Source organism: Parasteatoda tepidariorum, chromosome 4 (assembly GCF_982258835.1).
Source record: "Parasteatoda tepidariorum strain Cologne lab strain chromosome 4, Ptep-v5.0, whole genome shotgun sequence".
Classification (NCBI taxonomy): Eukaryota; Metazoa; Arthropoda; class Arachnida; order Araneae; family Theridiidae; genus Parasteatoda; species Parasteatoda tepidariorum.
The window spans coordinates 103,028,118-103,049,331 of record NC_141758.1 but is presented as its reverse complement, the minus strand read 5'-3'; the positions used below and the strand labels follow the sequence as shown (position 1 = coordinate 103,049,331).

Genomic DNA, 21,214 nt, shown 5'->3' with positions numbered 1-21,214 from the left:
CGACAAAAAATAAAATGAGCCGGCCACGTTATCAGAGTGAACGAAGACCGTAACACAAAAAAAGTTTTCAATGCCAGACCAGTTGGCACGCGAAAAAGAGGCAGGCCAATTTGAGATGGATAGATGGCAAAAAAAAGTTTAGCCTGGAAAAAACTTCTTGAGAAGGCCAAGGCCCACCCTGGGCTGTCAAGCCATTGATGATGATGATGATGATGACATATTTTTCTGCTCTTTTGAACGAATCTTACGGCCTCATTTCAAAAAACGTTCGTTTAAAAAAAAGTATATATTTAGTGATATATTGCCACTAATTTTTTCGAACAATTGTTATTGTGTTAATTTCATGTAAATTCTCTGCACGATAACTACTTTTCTGTACTTAAAAATGCATTTAGTTTACCTCAACACCAAAAAAGTGTATAACAACTACACATCAAAATTTTTGTGCATATGAGAGCTCGGCATGGTGTTAACCCGTGAACACCAAATAACACCCGTAAAGCAGGGCTCGACTTAGGCAAATTGGAGTCGGGGGCAAAAACTTCTTTGGGGGCCCCCCTCAGCTTCACTATTTCAGTAATGAAGAACAGAAGACCAAATATGGTTCTGTCCATTTTATTGATTTTCTGACATCTCTAAGTCCATTATGCCGAATGCAATTTTTTGATTGTTAATTTTGTCATATAGCTGCGAAAAATTCAAATCCTTGTTGACGGTAGGGCGGAACTCAGCTAAATTTCTCAATTACGATGACTCAATTAGGCCAATCAGAAGCCTGTATTTTTGTAAACACATCACATTTTGCGATCTGCAAAAAAAAACAAGTTTTTTGAGTGGCCAAATTTGTCCTTCGTAATTGCGAAAATTTAGCTGAATTCCGCACTAGAAAGCCATGGATTTACGAAATATAGATTTTTTATGTTTATACAATAGATTAATAAATAAAATAACATAAAACTGACGGATTTTACACTGTACTATTCTTTCATTTTAAAAAAAAGTTCATTAAAGAGGGAAACCTGAAATAAACCTTCTATTCAATTTGGGGGCCCCATCTGATGGGGGTGGGGCGGATCAAATGCTCCATATGCCCCTGTCTTAGTCAGGCTCGGCCGTTTAGTGCTGCGTCACAGAAGTTTTTCGGTAATTTAACATCTTATTTGGAGAGATATTACACTACAGTTTTTACAGGAAAAAACTAGAACACAAACTTATTTAATTTTCTCAAAATTGCGATTTTTCTTCATTGATATTTTCCGCCATTTTCACTATTAGTACGGATTGTAAACTAGCAAACACTTATGAATGCTGGAAACTCACAATAGCGAATTTAAAAAAAATTTTCTCATAAAAACGGAATATCTCATGCGGCACCAGAACTTAAGATAAACAGTCTTAAAATAGTAAAAATCAACTTTACCTGTATGCGGCTAACTAACAACTCAAAACTCAAGTTGCTTGTAATATCAGATGTTGCTGATTTGGCGACTTCCTTTTTCTTGCTGATTTCCTAATCATCACCTATAAAAAGAGCAAAATTATACTTTGAATGCTCATAATGCTTAAACACAATGACAAGTGTTTAGATATAGGGGGGAAGAAACACATAATTATTTTTCAGTTATACATTACTCGTTAGTCCTTTATTATTTTCAAAGACGCAGATAAAATCAATAATTATTCCTAATTACTAAAATTAGCACAATTTAAAACATAGAGTGTAATATGCCTCCGAATTAATTATATGAAGGATGAAGGAACACTTTATTTTAGATCAACACCAAATCGATCTATCATAAATAATTTATAGATCGGAAATTAAATCTAAACTCTTACAATGGAACTAAACAAACACTCACGCTTATATAAGCTTACATCAAACACTCACTCAGTTACACAAAACGAGACTTATTTTCTCTTCCGAAAATACTGATGTTGACGAACTTTTTGAATATCGTTTATAGATTGTTTTCATTTGATTACAAGTTCGAATTAAGCTGGAAAAGCAGTTAGTGGAAATCGTGGACGCTGCTATACATCAACCAAAACAAAAAGTATGCTGTTAAACCCCAAAAGTGAAGGCAACTTCTTTACACAAAAGTGGTGTAGAGAAATGTTATAACTCTTGGAACTATGTTTTACTTCACCAATGTACTTTTACACTAATTGATGCAAAGTAGCAGCCATCATTTTGTTAATGAATAACCCTTAAATGCATAATTACAGTAAAGTTAAAAAAACATAAGAGTCAGTAAAGTTATTTTTTTATTAATATATAAAGTAAGAATCATTAATTTAGAATAAATGTATGCACTTATTCTTCAAATAAAATTAGATCGCAAAATAAACATTTGCGTACACACAGAAAGAATCACAAATTCTAATTAGGCTTAACACAACGAAAGCGAGAAGAAACCGTACGTAATAAAATTATTTAATACAGTTCTCAGAGATTTAAAAAATTAAATATAATTATCCTTATTACACAAATAAAAGCATAAATACATATTTAGAGGTGAATTTTTGTTTTTGTTGATGAATAACCGCGCTGAAAATAACAAGAAACTTTCGCCAGACCATTCCAAATTGTAAGCAATCTACTAGCAGTATTTTACTGAACGTCTCTTGAAATTTTTTAAATTCAAAACACGCCAACTGTAACTATCTACTTTCGGAAGTGAAAATAATTCTCGTATGGTTACAAAGCAAGAAACTTTGGTATATGATAATTAAATTTCAAGTGTTTAGATTTCAATTAAATTGTAAATGAACTCTCGATTTGGTGTAACTCGGAATAAAACAATTCCTTCAAACAATTTTTTGGGTTGTTCAACGTCAAATTCAGAGAGATACTACACCACATTTTTTACAGTGCATGTTTTTAGTAGTATAATAAGTAATAAGGATAATTACATTTTAGTTTTTAAATCTCCGGGAACTGCACTATTAAGTAATTTTATCACGTATAATTTGTATCATCTTCTATTCTGTTAAGCCTATTTCGAATTCATTTTTATAATCTCTCTGAGCTACTCCTATGTTTGATTATTATCTTCCGTTCTGTTAAGCCTATTTCGAATTCATCTTTATACTCTCTCTGTGCTACGCCTCCTATATTTGATTTATAAATTAATTTTATTTTAAGAATTAGTGTATATATGCATTCGAAATTAACGATTCTTACTTTATATTGAATGGTAAAAATATTTTTACTGATCCTTATGTGTATCTTATCTTAATGTATAAAGTTTAGTGTTAATAAAAGAAGAAGGAAAAAAAATTGAATGATTACTTTACACTAAGTAGTGGAAAAAAACATTCTTGTTGTAGTGGACCACCACACTAATGTAAAGTAGTTATCACCATTTTCAGCGTCAAGATATACGAAAATTCTTTACTTAGTACTTCTAAAAATGTAATAAAATATAAACTAAAATGAAGGAGAATGCTTACACTAAACTGGCGAGCATTATCAACATTACTAAATAACATCCGCTTCCAAAATCACCAATTTTGGCGCATTTAAAAAATCACCAGTAGATAATATTCGAGTGTGAAATGGCGTGAATTTGTTGTTCTCTTTCACGTAGCTTTACATCTACAGAAGCAAAAATTTGTCGTTACAAAATGTGTGTTTGTTCCTTGTTGTGTAATTAGGATAATTATATTTTAGTTTTAAAATATCTATCAATTGCATTAAATAATTTTATAGTACTTAATTCCTTAAATTTTTTAAGCCTTATTTGAATTCTTTTTAATATTTTCTTTACCGTGCATTTACTGCAGTTACGAACTAATTTTATTTCAAAAATTAGAATGTGGATTTAAGAATCAGATAGTTGTTTCGTTTTTCCCACACCTTCATACAAAAGGCTGTTGGTACACACGAAGAAAAAAATTCGTTAAATTACAGTACCGTATGGTAATGACATTTTTGGTTTAAAAAGTAATTTTGGTAATAAAAATCTAAATAAGAAATTTTAAAACCCTTCATTGGATAATTTTTCAACTCATATGGTAAGGGTTTACCAGAAACTCAGATTTTCAAAATTATAATATAATCCACTAACAGAAAGGCTCCTGTGTGTTTTGCAGGCAGTGTGTCCCCTGATGTTCTGTTCTGCAAACACGCATTTATATTTTCATTTTTATTTTAATTATTAAGATTTTATTTATGTCTTATTTCCATTTTATATTTAAAAAAAATTGGTTTCAGCTGTCTTGTGCACTTTTCCAATTTGACTTAATGATTTAAAGTTTCAATATGTTTATTTACCTCTTATGTATCAATATTGACTAAGTTAATTGAATTGATTTTATGATTATATATATATATATACATATTACCCAGAATTTTATAAATTGAATTAAAACGTTAATTTTGACGAATACAAAGTTACATCTTTTGTTTCAATTTAAATCCTATAATTAGATTACTTCAAGTCAAAGTAAAAGTTCAAGCAAAAAGAGGAATCAGAGTGATTTGAGACTTTCTGACGAAAGCATGAGAGTTGTGATTAGCTCAATTTTACTGATAAGGATGAAAGGAGAGTCCGAAGTAGCCGAAAATAGGCTATTTTAACAACCCCCGGTTTACTATTTCTGCTTTTCACAGATTTGATACAAAGTGAAAGAAATAAGAGTGCGTCATTTCTTGGAGCTCAAACATCATTAAGCACAGAATTGAATTTATATATTATAATGAGAAAAATGAAGAGAAACACAAAACTTAACGAAAGCCAAATATAAAATTTCAAGTTTGAAGGGGGTCAAGCAAGCTGGTGTCTGGTTTAAAGAAAGTTTAATTGGTCGTTAAATCTATAAACTACAACTATGAAAAAAGATATACATAAAAAATAAGGGAGTGTTAAGAATTATTATGAAAAAATAACTTACACATTTGGTAGAGAACAAAAACAATTTTCTTAATTTTTCAAAATTATTTAATTATTAAATTACAACAGGGAGTTAATTAAAAAGCATTTAGGGAATAAATAATGTAAACTTATACGAAAAAATGTTTATGTTAGGCTTAGCTATGAGAGAAATTTGGTTACGTCTTCTCACAGTAGTTGAGATTTTTTCATTTTATTTATTTATTTATTTATTTATTTATTTTTTTTTTTGGTTACAAGTTTTTGAAAAGATGTACACGGTAAAAAAAAAATGTCGAAATTTCCACCATTTAGGTGTTAGGTAAACTAACTACATTTTTAATTATAGAACTGTAGTTATCTTACAAAAAATTATATAAAATTAGCGAAATAAAAATTGTTTTGAAAGAATTAGGGTGAATATATTACTGAAAATGTGCTTTTTTTTTAATCAAAATTTTTTTGCGATGAAGTCACAAATTGATTCCAATGTGCATGAAAATACATGTTGTCAGGAAACAAACAAGGAAAAAAAATGAATAAATAAATAAAACTATAACAGAGAACTGGTAAATAAAAAGCGTGGCTTCGTGCACTGCAAAAAAATTTAGTTTATCTTAACACCAAAATTTTTACAGTTGAGACAGTTTGCACAAAAATAAATTAGGAATTCGTAATATGTTGAGGAACTATTAATGGTTTGGGTTCATTCGTTAATTTTTATTTTGTCAGAATTTATAAATTTGAATACTACGTAGTCTGATCTTAAAAATTAGGTAGTTCATTTATGTTAGTTATATATCCCCTTCTGGTGAATAAAAAAAGGGACTTCGTGTACTGCAAAAAAATTTAGTTTATCTCAATGCCAAAAATGGTGACACCAAAATTTGTTACAGTTGAGACAGTTAGTACAAAAATAAATTATGCATTGGTAATATGTTGAGCAACTATTAGTGGTTTGGGTTGATTCGTTCATTTTTATTTTGTTATAAATTTATGAATTTGAATATTACTTGGTCTTGTCTTGAAAATAGCATAGTGTAATGTCAGTTACATATCCCCACCTCAAACCGAAAAGCCTACTGAACTGATAAGTAAACTGATAACTATAATATCTCGCAGAGTATGATCTTGTACAACCCGGAAATTCTGTAGTTTAATATTAGTTATGTATCCCCACCCCAAACTGATAAGCTTACTGAATTGATAAGTAAATTGATAAGTAAACTGATAGCTATAATATCCCTTGGAATATAATGTTGAACAATATGAAAAATTCTGTAGTTTAATGTTAGTTATTAACCTCACCCCAAACTGTTAAGTGTTATATCTCTGGGAGTATGATATTGAACAAACCAAAAAGTAATGTAGTTTAAGGTTAGTTACATATCCCCATCCCAAATGGATAAGCCTACTGAACTGATAAGCAAACTGATAAGTGTAATATCTGTCCTAGTATGATGTTGAACAACCCAAAAAATTGTGCGAAGGGACACTTTATTCTGGGTTGACCCCAAATCGAGGGTTTATACACGATTTAAAGGGTATAATTTAAATCCAAATATTTAAAATTGAATGATCTTACACCAAACTCTCAAGTTTTTACACTATAGGAGAATTATTTTGTCTTTGGAAAACACCAATAGTGATGCGAGAATATCAAGAAAAACCAAGTAGCATATCGTTAGTTTACCAACTAGAACAGGGGTTTCGAATTTACACGAGGCCGCGGGAAGCAATTAAAAACACCAGTCAAATGGCGGACCACAACTTCATCAAAATTTTATATAGGACTCTTTTACGTTTGAAGGAACATTAAATATCATTGTCAGATTTTTATCAAGTTGTACAAAACAAACGTATTGAATATTGAATTACAAATAAAATTTGAAGCAGATTACTACTAAGCAACATATACGATTATTTTTGTATTTGAATAAATATTTTCTTTGATGCAAAACCTGAGAAAAAAATTTTTTTTGCGCTGCTGGTATGTTAAATTTCACAGAAACGAAAAAATTAGGGGTTTTTTTTTAACAAAAGAAAAGTATTTTAAGCCCATATCGATTTTTTACGAAAATTGTCCTCAAAAAATGACAACTAATATATTTAGTTCGTGGGCCACAAATAAAAGGCTTCGCGGGCCGCCAGTTGGTAATCGCTGATCTAGAATGAGCTACCGAAAGTTCATTGTGATTTTATCGCTTACATTTATTAACAGTAACAAAAATTCGCAGTTTAATGTGTATATATAATTAAAATTTAATTCTAAACACTAATTTGATTAATTTAAACATTTGAAATTTAATGATCGTAAACCAAAATCTCACGCTTTGTCACCATGCGAGAATTATTTTTCACTTCGGAAAATAAATAGTTATAGCTGACACGCTTAAAATTTCAAAAATTCAAGAGACGTTAAGTAAAATATCGCTAGTAGATTGTTTGAAATTTTGACTAGTCTGGTGAGGGTTTGTTGTTATTTTCAACGAGGATATTCGTTTACATTGACAAAAATTCGCTGCTGAATATTCATCTATGTTTTTAGTTGTGTAATAAGGATAATTTGCTTAATTTTTAAATCTCTGTGAAGTATATTAACTGATTTTATAACGTAAAATTTCGATCAGCTTCTATTCTTTTAAGCCTACACTGCAAAGACCGTAGCGTAATACTTAATTCGAATTTAGTGTTAAAATTAGTGTTAAAATATTCTAAAAATTATGTGAATTTACTTTATTTCAAGTAACTTAAAACAAAGTTCAAGTTAATTTGGTATTAAGTATCAAGTTAATTTGGTTTTTTTCGGAGCTACGTAAATTCGGAGAATAATTAGTGTATATTTAAATTTATGTGTAAAATAGTGGTAGGTCGCTTATTAAACGTGATAGCAAGTGCTGTAGAGCAACTATTAGATGTTTGAAGGTGAATATTTTTTTTAAATATTTTATAACCGTCGTGAGCAGCTGACGCAATTCCGTGGCCTTGTAATTTTGAACCCAATCCAGAAGATGAGGGAACTCCTCTATCAAATATTGGGAGAAATTTGCCTCCAAGGAGTAACTCTATATATTTATAACATTATATCATATCATGTTTATAATTATTATTACCAGTAAATATTACACAATTAATATTTATAAAAAATTACTAAATTTAGAAAGAAAGATTTGCCGCATTTTAGCGAGGCTGATATTAAAAAGAATAAAGTGACTTATTAATGAAATTATGACGTACTATTTTTTTTAAGTGTTATAATTTTCACAAGGAAAAAATACACATTTTTCATTATATTATTTATTATATTATTTTTATAATAATATTATATTATTATAATAATATTGTATTACTATAATAATATTATATTACTATAATGATTAATGTTATATAATATAGCACTTACAAATATTTTTACTGGTGAACATTATATAAATAATTTTTAACAGTTAATTTTAAAATCTGGAAAGATTCGCCAAATTTTAAGTGCATCTGATATTAGAAGGAGTAGAATGACTTATTGATTTTATTATGACAATATTTTTTTTTAATATATGCATTATAATTTTGCATTATAATAAATGCATTATAATTTTACAGAAGAAAAATACATAATTATTTTTTTTTTCATTTATGAAAATAGAACTATACAACCAAATAAAAAAAAATGGAAGAAAAAAGAAAAAACAAAATTAAATTATAATTCTCTCTTTTGTTAAATAAAATATGCGATTCAAAGCTGCTTAGTTGAATAACAGGATAATTGATTGCTTTTTATTACATTTTATCAAAACCTTATGCATGATGTGAGCTAATTCAAAACCTTTTTGTTTTTATATAATAAATTTTATCCTAAAAAATATAAGGTAAATAAAATTCAGAAAAAATTCCATGCATTCCGATGAGGAAGCATTGTTAAAACGATGAACTGCCCAACAGACAAAGAGAGTGATAATGCCACGCACATTCCCTAAATTCTTTAGAAATTTGCATAAGATTTTTCTCTCCTTTTCAACAGGAAGGCAATTTGGAACACAAAAGCATCTTGGGGATATAAAATAGTTTGTAAATATAGTGATCTAGTGACCTTTTTTTTAAAGTAATTTTTCTGCAAATTTATTTTGCATAAATTTGTATTATGAAGGAATTTTTTTTTTTTCATTAACAAGCAATTATTCAATTTTTCTAAAAGCCTAACATTTTAATAATAGGGAAGATATTTAAAGTAATGTTAAAAAATTTAAATATATATTTATATAATAATAAATTAATGATTATAATAATATAAAAACATTACATTTAAATTACAAATATACAAATGTACGCATTGTTTTCTAAATAAACAAAGGAAATTTAAATAATTTTCAAAAATTATTTATTTTTCGTTTTATTTAAGAAAATTTTAATATCTGCCTTGAAAAATCTCAACCGTCATCATTTTAAGTACAAAAAATGCTTAGTGGAAAAATTTATAAATAAAGAAAGAATATTATTTACTTATTTTAATTATTTTAGAATTTTATTTGTTTTAATCATTTATTTTATTTTACTGTAGCATTTATTTTAATTATTTTTTCATAAATTTTTTTATTCATTTATTTCATTTCCAATTATTTATTTGCTTCATTTTTTCCCTTCACATGATACTGATGAACAATGCCTGATTGTGAAATTATGTGTGTATATATACATATATATTCACCATCGCCTGTGTAACGTCGATTTTCAAATTAAAATTCGAATTGTTCACTCATTATTTTTAAGCCCAAACAAGAAAATTAAACACTATACTATGTGTGTGTTATATAGGAACAAAAAAGAGAAAAGGCCTACGGTTATCCCAATTTTAATAAAAAATAAATAAAAAAATACAAACTTGGTGATTGGATTAAAAAGGTTAGCAATTCAACCATGTTATCAGAAATCCAAGAATCCTATATAATTATTAAAAAACTGTGTATCCCATTTTCAAAAATTATATATATATATATATATATATATATATATATATATATATATATATATATATATATATATATATATATATATATATATATATATATATATATATATATATATATATATATATATATATTAAATTATTTTTTAAATTATAATATATAGTCGTAATCAATCAAATTGAGATAATCGTTATTGGAACTGGCCAAAATTAATTTTCTTCTCCCTTTTTTATTTATTTATTTGTTTCAGTCTGGTTCAGAAATTCTAATTCTTCTAGCTCTTATTACCACACATTTAGTAAAAATACGAAACTGAAAAGCAAATTTAATCGAAAAAATGGTTTATCTACCGCACTTTAAAGTAACTTGATAAAATTACTAAACTTTACCACATTTAGCAGATTTTAACACTTTTCATGAGAAATTATTTTATTATTAATTTTTAAAAAGTCATTATCAAAACACTTCGGTAAAAATTACCGAGCTTTTTGGTGTTTCCATTAAACCAGAAACAAGGTAAATTTTACCATCCTCTGGTAATTTTGACCATATTTTTTTTTCGCAGTGTGTTTCGTTTCATAGTTAGCTCCAAGTTAATAAAAAATACAACCTGGTAACCTAATTGAAAAAAAAAATTTACACAATCCTATACAATAATTTCTGAATTTTTTTTAAATCTCATTTTACAAAAATTATTTTTAAAATTAATTTTCAAAATTATTTATTTAAAACGTAACAAACTACCGTAAACGATAGCTTTAAAAATCACGAAAATCTTTTCAACAAACATTCTCACAAATCTTTAGAAATCAGATTTAAATTCAATGAAACAAAGCAAAGTACCGCATAATGATAAACCTTTTACAATTCAAATAAGATAAAAATTAAAAAATTCTTTAAAAGGAATCTATTCCTCTTACGAATCTGATCGGCTTTTGTCTATTCAAAGTCTTTTATCAATTTCCTGTGGAAATAAAAATGGCCAGGAAGAGAAAATTAAGATAATTTTAAGTTGTAACTTCAAAAACGCGAAAATCAATGGCATGGTATGTGTCTGCTGCCTTCCATTCGGCATTATCGGAATAGATAGAAAGTAAAAACTTCTTCTTTCGTTTTATTCTTTTCGTCTCATACATATTTTCCTTTTCCCAAAATGTATAGTCGTTTAAAAAACGATTGGGTCGATGTGATTTCGCCTTTTCCGTCTTATTTGCTTTCCAGAATCGACCGCAGAAAGTTAGCGGAGTGGGGGGGGGAATCTCTCAACCCCCCCCCCCTTTTCATATATATTTGCAAAAGGAAATATGTGAAGGAAGACAAATCTCTCCAAAAGCATTATTTCTCTTTTCCGTATACCCCCATTACCCCCACGCGATCCGCATTTTACCATTTTACCCCTATCTTTCCCAAAGTAGATCGATGAAGCTAAGAGCGCGGCAGGCGTTTTCTTAAAGAAAAAGCCAAAGGCGAATTCAGCCTCTACAACATTACTGGGGGAGGGGGGGGGTTGCTCCAGAACGGAGCTGTTATCGTCGACTTCTCCTGTCGCCAGAATACGGAACGAAAGGGTTACTTGGGAGAGAAGAAACGGGAAAAAGCACGTGTTTTTTGTTTTTCTGGAAGCTCTTGAAAGAGCGAGCGCTCGTTTAGTTTTAATGCATATAAGCAGAACTGCGCTTTTGTTGCTAGTTCGGCAGGGGCTTAACAATTAGTTGAAACTGACTATTTTTGATTTTCTTTCTCTAAGGGGTGGTTGTATTGATTTAATTTTAGTTCACAGGCAGCGAGAAAAGGAAACTTTTCGTTCTGTTCGGATAAACATTTTGAGGGTAATTAATTTGAAAGAACCCCAGTATATCCTGCAAGAGGAGAATGGAAATTTTCTTTGTTGCCTAATTATGAAGGAATTCTTCTTTCTTTCTTTCTTCTTTTTTGGATATTCCTTTCTTCTTTTCCTCGTTTCACGATTTACTCTAGAGATTACTAATTAAAGCCACTAATGAAGCAAGCACTTTCATTTTGTTCGAATGGCGGAAATATTTTAACTTTCTACTGTCGATACGTCAAGAGGGTAAATCCATCCTGGAATTTTAAATGATCTTCAGAAAGGAAGGTTTTGATGCTTATAAAAACTAAAATTTAGAATATTTTAGAAGAAGAACGAAGCAAACGATTATTAGGGTTAGTGAAATTTGAAGAATATTTGAAATTAAATATGATTCGCCTGGAAATTTTCTTTCTTCTTCTTCATTCCTCAAACATGAATTCTCTTTACATTTAAAAAAAAAAAATTCCAGGTGTATTTATTTTTAAAAGATAATCAGAGGACATCGGAAAAGAAACTCGACACTTAAAAAAACTGGAACTTAAAATACTTTAAAAAAGGAAAAAGAAGAAAGATGCAAACGATTTGCTAGGGTTAGTAAAAATCAAAAAATATTTGCGAATCAAAAAAGTTAAATGCGATAAGTCTGTATAGAATTTTTTTTTCACTCTAAATAAAATCTTTTAACAAAAGAAGCAAAGGATTATTAGGGTTAGCGAAATTTGAAATATATTTGGAATAAAATATAATTAGACAGAAAAAAAAAACTTCCCTTCATTTCTCGATTGTAAATTATCTCAGCATTAATAAAAAGATTTGCAGATACATTTAGTTTTTAAGAAATTTTCAGAAAATTTTAAAAAAAATCGAAAAAAAATCATTAGGAAAAAAAATTAAAAATTATGTATTCAATGGTAAAGTTACGTATTTAATTTGTTTTTCTCTTTTTAGATGTTTATATACTAAACATCTAATATTATGTAACACCTATATTCGGACAATAAAAATTAGTGACTTTTTTTTAAAAAAAAGTTTTGGAATTAAAAATTACATAAATATAAAATATTTTAAATCTTTATCTGTGACAGAAAAAAAGAAGAAGAAATAATTATGTATTGGTGCCTTGCAATATTAAGGGTTATGCATTAAAACAGTGTTAATATTGCATGAAAAAGAATATTTATACTCATGTGAAATATTTATTTTATTGGTTATTTTTTTAATCTTCCTTTTTAAAGCATTTTTTTAATGAATTTTTAAGATTTTTTCTTTTAAGAACATTTTTTATGTCTGTCAATTTTTTTCTTTATAAATTAGAGTAAATTTTGTATTAAAGTTCTTCAGGTTAAATATCCTTCGATGGCAAGTATCTATAGGTGTAGAACAGAATTTTTCAAAACATAAAAATTTGCTTTCAGACAATCTGCCATCTTGAAGATTTTAAGTAAAAGCTAACAAATTCATTTTGGTCTCTATCATGTATTTATTTACATTTTATTTTATTCATAAATTGCACATTTATTTAATTTAATACTTTATTTCTAAGTACATTCATAACTGAAAGTAATTGTTTATGTTTTTTTTAAATAAATATAAAATATATTAATTAACATTATATACATCAAATAAATATCCACATATAATATCTTCATATAAATAAAAAAAATTTCTATATATATTTCAATCAACGTAATTTTATATTTAATGTTTTCGTTAAAAAGCAATAAAATAAAAAATTGAAAAAAAAAAAAACCGAAAACATACTTTTGAACATAAAAGATGATTTTGTTCGTTTATGATTAGTTTTGATGGTTTATAGAGACTTTTTTTTGTCATTTTTAAAAACCTTTTTAGGCTACCAATGTATAAATACATATATTTTAAGTGAACAAGCCGTAAAATGTGGAGGGCAGTCTAATATGTTTAAGGTTACGTGAGATTATTTATAAATCATGTAAGTCATGCGACTTGACAAACTATATACAGGAACACGAAGAGAAATTATGACATTCCAAGGTTTCTTAGAAAAACATTTCATTATTCGAATTTTGGCGTAAAGCCCATTTATTTCTACTCACATCGAGAAAAACAATTATTGTCTAGACTAGACTGAATTAAACAACCATGAAATGTGCTCGAACATACATCAAAATTGCCTATCAAAAACATACAACATGGCTTTAGTCTTCCCCGTCAAAACTTAAGTTGATAACTTAAAATATTTGTTACAACTAAGAAGCACTTTTAAAAATTTTAAGAAGGATGTCTAGAAGTAAAAATTAGTGAATTCATATTTCAAAATTCAAGTGGGAAAATTTCTATAAAAGAATGAACAGAAAATCATTCTTAATGAAGAACAATAAAGGAATATGAGGAAAAAGCGGAAAATATAATTGTTTTTTAAAATATAAACTGAACGGAATATTTCGACATTTCTAAAACGAACTATTTTTGTACACTATTATTTATTAAAAAATTCAATAATTAATATATTTTAAGTAAAATAATAATCAAATTAAATTACTAAATGTAACTCCAGAACAGTCTGAGTAATTTTGAAAAATTGTGATCAAATATTACGTAAACATGTTCTCGACAATTTTGAACACTCCTCCCCTTTGTCAGCAAAAGTAAGCAAATCAAAGCACCCTCGCATGCTTACGTAAGAAAGTACCAAGACTCCATTTTTATACTTTAATTTTGATTCTTACTGTAATCTAATCTAATCTTAGGATTAAATTCAAGTAAAAAATGTAACATTGTATTCAACCATATTTATGTGTTAATTTATTTCATAAAATTTTAGGTTGAACCCTCTTTAAAAATATTTTGCATTTTTTTTCTGTTGCTCTAAAACTCATTGAAATAATTTTTTTGGAATTTTTTTTTCTCCCTATATTTGACTTTTATACTAAGTTTGAAATTTTTTTCATAGTGTATTTTTTTTTGTTTAATTTTCTTTTTCTTGATTTGATAATCAGGAAAATTCAATGTCTCGTGTAAACACGGAAGCATTTCTCACACTCAATCTCCACCAGTGTAAAAAAAAAAAAAAAAAAAAAAAAAAAAAAAAAAAAAAAAGGAAAAGCAAAACATGAATCTATTCACCATTAAGTAAAATATTTAGAAGGCCCTCATAAAAAAATATTTTTTGATTTTAAGTAGAAACGTAATATTGGTACCTTGAAACAATACAGTGGAAATTTGCTGCAATCCTAATAACAATAAAGTTAATCAGAAAACCTCGAGATGAACCGTATTATCATAGGATGAAGTTTAAGAAGTAGGATGATATGGTTAAATCAACGCTGCGTTAAATTAAGGTAGCAGCAATACAATGGTTTAACACACTCTAAAATTTCTAAAAAGCTTATTAAAACTCTTATTCTTAATTGTATTAACTTTTTTTTTAATTATTTAGAAAATTCAATAATTCCTTTTTAAAAGCTTAACATTACAGCATTTTCAAAACTTATAAGACAAGCAAACAAAACGAAATATGAATTTAACAACAACAAAAGGAGATATAAATATTTTCGACACAATTCATATAAATGTATCGTCATATATATATATATAGATACCAATAAGACATAAATGGTACGAAATTTTTTTTTTTATTCGCTTGATTCCAGTTCACTAAGTTGTTCCTAAAATACGCCATCAAAAGACCTAAATATTTTACTTCTTTTGGAATAGCAAAGTAATGAAAGAAAGAATTGGTGAAAAGATGGCCCTGTCACAGAATATAAAAGGCCTGTGGAAACGGTAGCAAACAATATTGGCGATAAATAGAATAGGAAAAAGTGCAGTCATGGGGTTTGGATAAAGGTATCAGAAAAAGAAAAAAAAGAAAAAAAAAGAAGAGAGAAAAAAACACTTTAAGAAAGGAGTGGTTTGACGGAATAATAAAAATGGAATAAGGCATAAGAAAGAAAGAGGAAATGGAAAAAAGGTTGTTCCATTCTTTGCTGAAGGGGTTTTGAAAATATATACTATACTAGTCAATTTTATTTTTCTTGCAATACATAAATTATTTAATAATAATTATTTTCTCTATAATAACTTTTAAGAGCATGATCATTTCTGGCAACAGCTAAAGAAAAATAAAGAAAAACATTTATAGGTGATTGAACCTCCTCAATATATATATATATATATATATATACATACATATATATATATATATATATATATATATATATATATATATATACATACATATATATATATATATATATATATATATATATATATATATATATATATATATATATATATATATATATATATATATATATATATATATATATATATATATATATATATATATATATATATATTCATAGTTTATTTTTCATAGTCAGTGTATCTTTAAAATAGTTTGAAAAATAATAATTTACATAATATATATATATATATATATATATGTATATATATATATATATATATATATATATATATATATATATATATATATATATATATATATATATATATATATATATATATATATATAATAAATAAATACAAGAAAACACTAAGAAAGTTAAGAAAAACAATAAGTTCTAACAATAATGTTTTTTCTTTTTATTTTATTTTATTATCTGTTTTTACATGTTATTTTTACTTATTTTTAATTTTTGTGATCTATTTTATTTGTTGTTATTTTTATAAAAAAAAATTTTGAGTGCTCCTCACACTATTGTATTAATATATTTTGCTTTGGCTTTATTGATACAATATCAGAAAGCACTCTGTTTTGCGGATATAATCGTGTGGGCTGAAGAAAAGATTATATCTTTTTTTTCCGGTTTTTTAATTGACATTTTATTTTTTATTTATTTTTTTTTTCTTTTAATAAACTGTTGTTTGTTATTTTTTTACTTATTATTTCCCACCCCCTTTTTTTCATATGTCTATAATTTTTCTTCTTTCTTTATATATATATATATATATATATATATATATATATATATATATATATATATATATATATATATATATATATATATATATATATATATATATATATATATACATAGTTCAATAAAGACAAAAATGAAAAAGAAAAAAAGCTAAGAAAATTAATAAGATTTATTATTATGCTTATTATGATTTTTGCTTAATATGTTTTATTTCGTATATATTTTTTACTTAATGTGTTCCATTTTCGTTTCAATTTTTTTAAATGCTCCTCACACTACTGTATTGATATAGTTTGATTTGGCTATATTAATACCATATTAGAAAGCACTTCTTTTTGAGTATATAATCGTGTGAGCTGATGATGAGATTATATCTTTTCCTTATTTTGTTTTGCGGATTTCCTTTTTTTTAGCTAAATAAAACAATTTCGAAATATTTTTAAAAAATAATTTCATTTTAATAATTTTTATTCCTTGCTTGTCATTAATATTTATTATTTTCCATATTTTCTAATTTTTTAACTTAAAAATATATATTTATATATATATATTGAAACTTTCAAAGAAAAATTAAGAATTTAAGATTTATTAAGTTTTATTAGCTGCGCATGAGCTGCTAATAAGTAGAACCCATATTATAAGATAAAAATACAAAAATAAAAATTCAAAAGGAAAAAGTGGAAAAAAATGCTTTAAAATAAAAAAATCACTGGAAAAAAAAAAGCCTGAACACAAAAAACGAGAAGTTGTAATCTTGTCGTCAGCTCACACGATTATATCCGCAAAATAGTGCTTTCTAATTTTGTATCAATGCAACCAAATAAAAATATGCCAATACAATAGTGTGATGAGCATCAAAAGAAAAAAAAAAGAGAGAAAAAGAACTATTTAGAAAAAGATATTTTATATACATTTATAAGTATTCCATTTTATTAATAAAAGGCTATTAAAATATAGCTAAATAATTTGGAGAAATTTTTTGTGGCTTCTCCCTTATTGAAGTATAAGCAAGCTGATTACCAATATGCTTATGTAAAATATTTTTTAAACAATAATACTCTAATAATATTTTATTATTTATTAGTATAGTTTAAAACAACTGAACAACGAATTCAATTCAATTAAATTAATTTTCTGTTTAAAAAGAAAAAAAAAACTTTTGCATTTTTGTGATATTGTATTATTTTTATTTTTGATCCAAAATACGAAGCAAGTAAGTGTTTTTTAGACATTATTATATTGCTAGTTATTTTAAATAATTTAAATCGCTGTTCAATGTTTATACAATTAAAAAATCGGTTTGAAAAGGTGTACTGATTTCTCGACGATTTTGATTTTCCGCTTCCTCTTTTCCAACAGCAAACGGAAAATCGAGATTCTACTGCACCCTTAAATGATAATGTCATATAAAAATTATTTTATCCGAATTAAAATTAAGTTGGATCTTTTTTGATTTCATCATTTTACTTAGATGGAAAAAAAATGTTAAAATAAAAAATAAAAAAATGAATTAGAAATCGTATATGAAGTAAATAGAAAGAAAGTAGGTTTGACCTTTGAACTTTTCCTTCGTCCACAAGAACTGACCACCTCAGAAAAGCTTTTTAGAGTTTTGAAACGAAATAAAAGAGAGAAAGAGGGAGTAAAAAAAATAAGGAGCGTCACATATTTTTTTTCCGCTGCCACTCCGTGTTGCCTCTTTGAAAAGAAAAAGAGGTAAAAAAAAAAAGGGGGGGGGGAGAGAAATGGTTAGGAATAAAAGACATATCGTTATTTAATGTTTATTTTTCGATGACTTTAGTTTTATTGAGTTTGGAATTATTTAAGTTTAGAAAGTGCTTCATTTGAAAAAAAACTATTCGTATTACTATATAATGTTTATTTAACAATAACGTACATTGATTTAAGAGTTAAAAAATTTTTCATAGGTTATTTATAGTAACATTGATGAGAGAAAAGAAAAAAAAGTATCTCAATTTTGTTTTGTTCTATAACGTTTATTTTCTATTAATATAAAATAACTTAAATATTTCATAGATTGCTTACAGTAACATTGTTGAGGGGAAAGAAAAAAAAGAGATATTCTAATTTTTGTTTTGGTCTGTAATGTTTATTTTCCAGTAACATAAAATGACTTAATATCTCATAGATTATTTATAGTAACACTTTCGAAGACAAAAAAAAAAAAAAAAACGCATCATAATTTTCGTATAAATATTTAATGTTTATTTTTCTATAACTTACATAGAAAGTTTTTAAAATTATATATATAGCTGATAGATTGCTTATAGTAACATTTTCGAGCTAAAAGGAAACATTTTTTGTATTACTATATGTTTATTTTAAGTATATTTACTATATGTTTATTTTATGTACATTTACTATATGTTTATTTTATGTATATTTACTATATGTTTATTTTATGTGTATTTACAATATGTTTATTTTATGAATATTTACTATATGTTTCTTTGCTATCATACATTGATGTAAGTTTCAGAAAAATTTATCGAAAATAGTTTTAAAACCTGTATGACGACATTTCCGCAGAGCAATCAAAACCTATGAAAATAATATTGATACATAAACTTTTTGCGTCGCTAAAAAGTTATTATACAAAAATATTGCTATAACCTTTAGTGTACCAAAAGGACTTTTTGTCACGGAGAAAAATTTTATAATACGTAAAAATGATAATATAACGAATCATAATAAATAAATCTAAATAAAATTTTAACGCATGATAATTTTGGTATCTCTAAATAATGTTTATTTTTCATTGACCTTATATTGACGCAAGTGTTTTTGTAAAAAAAAAAGTACAATGTCCATAATTGTTTAGTAAATATTTTATACATGATATTTTAACGAAATACATTTTCGATGAGTTCGAATATTTATTAATGTATTAATAATATAAAGTTGTCTTTCGTTTTTCTATAAATCCTTTTGCTATAAAAATGTGTTTAGTGCTGCAATTTAAATATTTATGGATTAAACAATTCATTTAGAACATAGAGAACTTTTATAACGATGTTTAAATGTAGTAAGCACTCATGCACATCAAAAAAACAATATGTGAATAATTTTTGCAAAAAAATAATAATATTAAATAATTTTGGTAAAACTCATGTTGTACGCGCATGTGCAATTCGAACACTTTTTAATTTAAATAAAATTGTGAAATTAATGGAAAAAAAATATAGGCAAAACTGCTAGAATATAGTTAAATTTACCACGTTTTTAGCTCTATGGGAGCATTGGAAATTTTTATCGAATTGCGCTAGCAATGACTTTTAGTAAAATAATAAAATATGGTTTTCTTACTATGCTGTTTGGTTGCAAACGTAGTAAAATTTATTAATTTTTCCATGATTCTATAAAACAAGGCATGAAAACTATTTTTTCCGGTTAAATTTACTTTTCAATTTTATATATTTTTTAAATGTATAGTAATATGAACAACCAGAATTTCCGGTATTCCGTTACTATACGAACAGAAATATGACCAAATGAATGACTTAAATACCGTACATTTTGGTCTTTTTACCAGAATTATTATTATTATTATTATTATTATAATGCAAGAAATGCCATTACTATTGCCGTTACATTGGGCAAATTTTATCAGAATTTTCTTCTCCGTATAAGGTGACATTTATGTGAGACTGTTATATCTACTCAAAAGTTCACAAACAACTTAACCAAATTTAATTCCGTATTAATAATTTTAAAAAAGTACATGCATTGCACTTTTGATAATAAAAAATTGCATACACTTCAATTATTAACACCTCATACAAATCAATTACCATTTGATTAAAAAAAACAAATAGCATATAATTGAAAGATTTTTCTAATAATTAAATTGAAAATAGCATGTCATTTATCAACGATATCTCATACAGGAATTCGAAACAAGATGCAATTTAATGATTATGGAATCTAATTTTTTTAAATAATAACGTTAAACTTATGAAAAAACATCACCCTAAAATGACAGTATATTATTAAAAAAAAACTGTTTAAAGGTATTTTATAAACAAAATTTGAGTATAATAACCTTGTGTCTCTTACTAAAGTTTAGAAGAAAACAAATTGAATTAAAAGTATTAAATATAAAATAACAGCGTGACAGTTGTTCAGCTTCAAATTTTAGAGTCTGGTACCTATTGATGCTTTTGTAACATTACTTTTAACAAGTTACAAAAAATTTGTAATTTGAAATATTAAACACCAAATAATAGAATCGCACCTGTTCAGTCTCAAAATCGGAGATTCCGATTACTTTTAATATCTGTTATACCTTTTTTACAAAGATTTGAAATTAAGTAAACTTCATAATTAAAGCATTAAATATAAAACAGTAGTGTGGCTTCTGGTCAGCGTTAAATGTCAAATTCCGATATTTTTTAAATATTTCTTTCATCATTAAAATATTTCTTTCAAAATTTGGTTTTAAAATATTATACACCAAATAATAGAATCGCACTTATTTAGTTTCAAAATCGGAGATTCCGATTACTTTTAATATCTGTTATATCTCTTTCACAAAGATTTTGAAAAAAGCAAACTTTATAATTAAAGTATTAAATACATAAAAGTAGTGTGGCTTCTGGTTAGCGTCAA

At 26.2% G+C, this 21,214-nt stretch overlaps 1 protein-coding gene across 2 annotated transcripts in view; it reads right to left on the bottom strand.

Annotated features, from left to right (window-relative positions):
- The window catches only part of LOC107444341 (uncharacterized), a 246,621-nt gene that overhangs the window by 195,260 nt on the left and 30,147 nt on the right, over window positions 1–21,214 (bottom strand). For both annotated transcript variants that reach the window (XM_071181675.2, XM_043046941.3), the window contains exon 2: window positions 1,421–1,521. The gene's annotated coding sequence lies outside the window, so the exon portion shown is untranslated. The remainder of the gene's footprint in view (window positions 1–1,420; window positions 1,522–21,214) is intronic.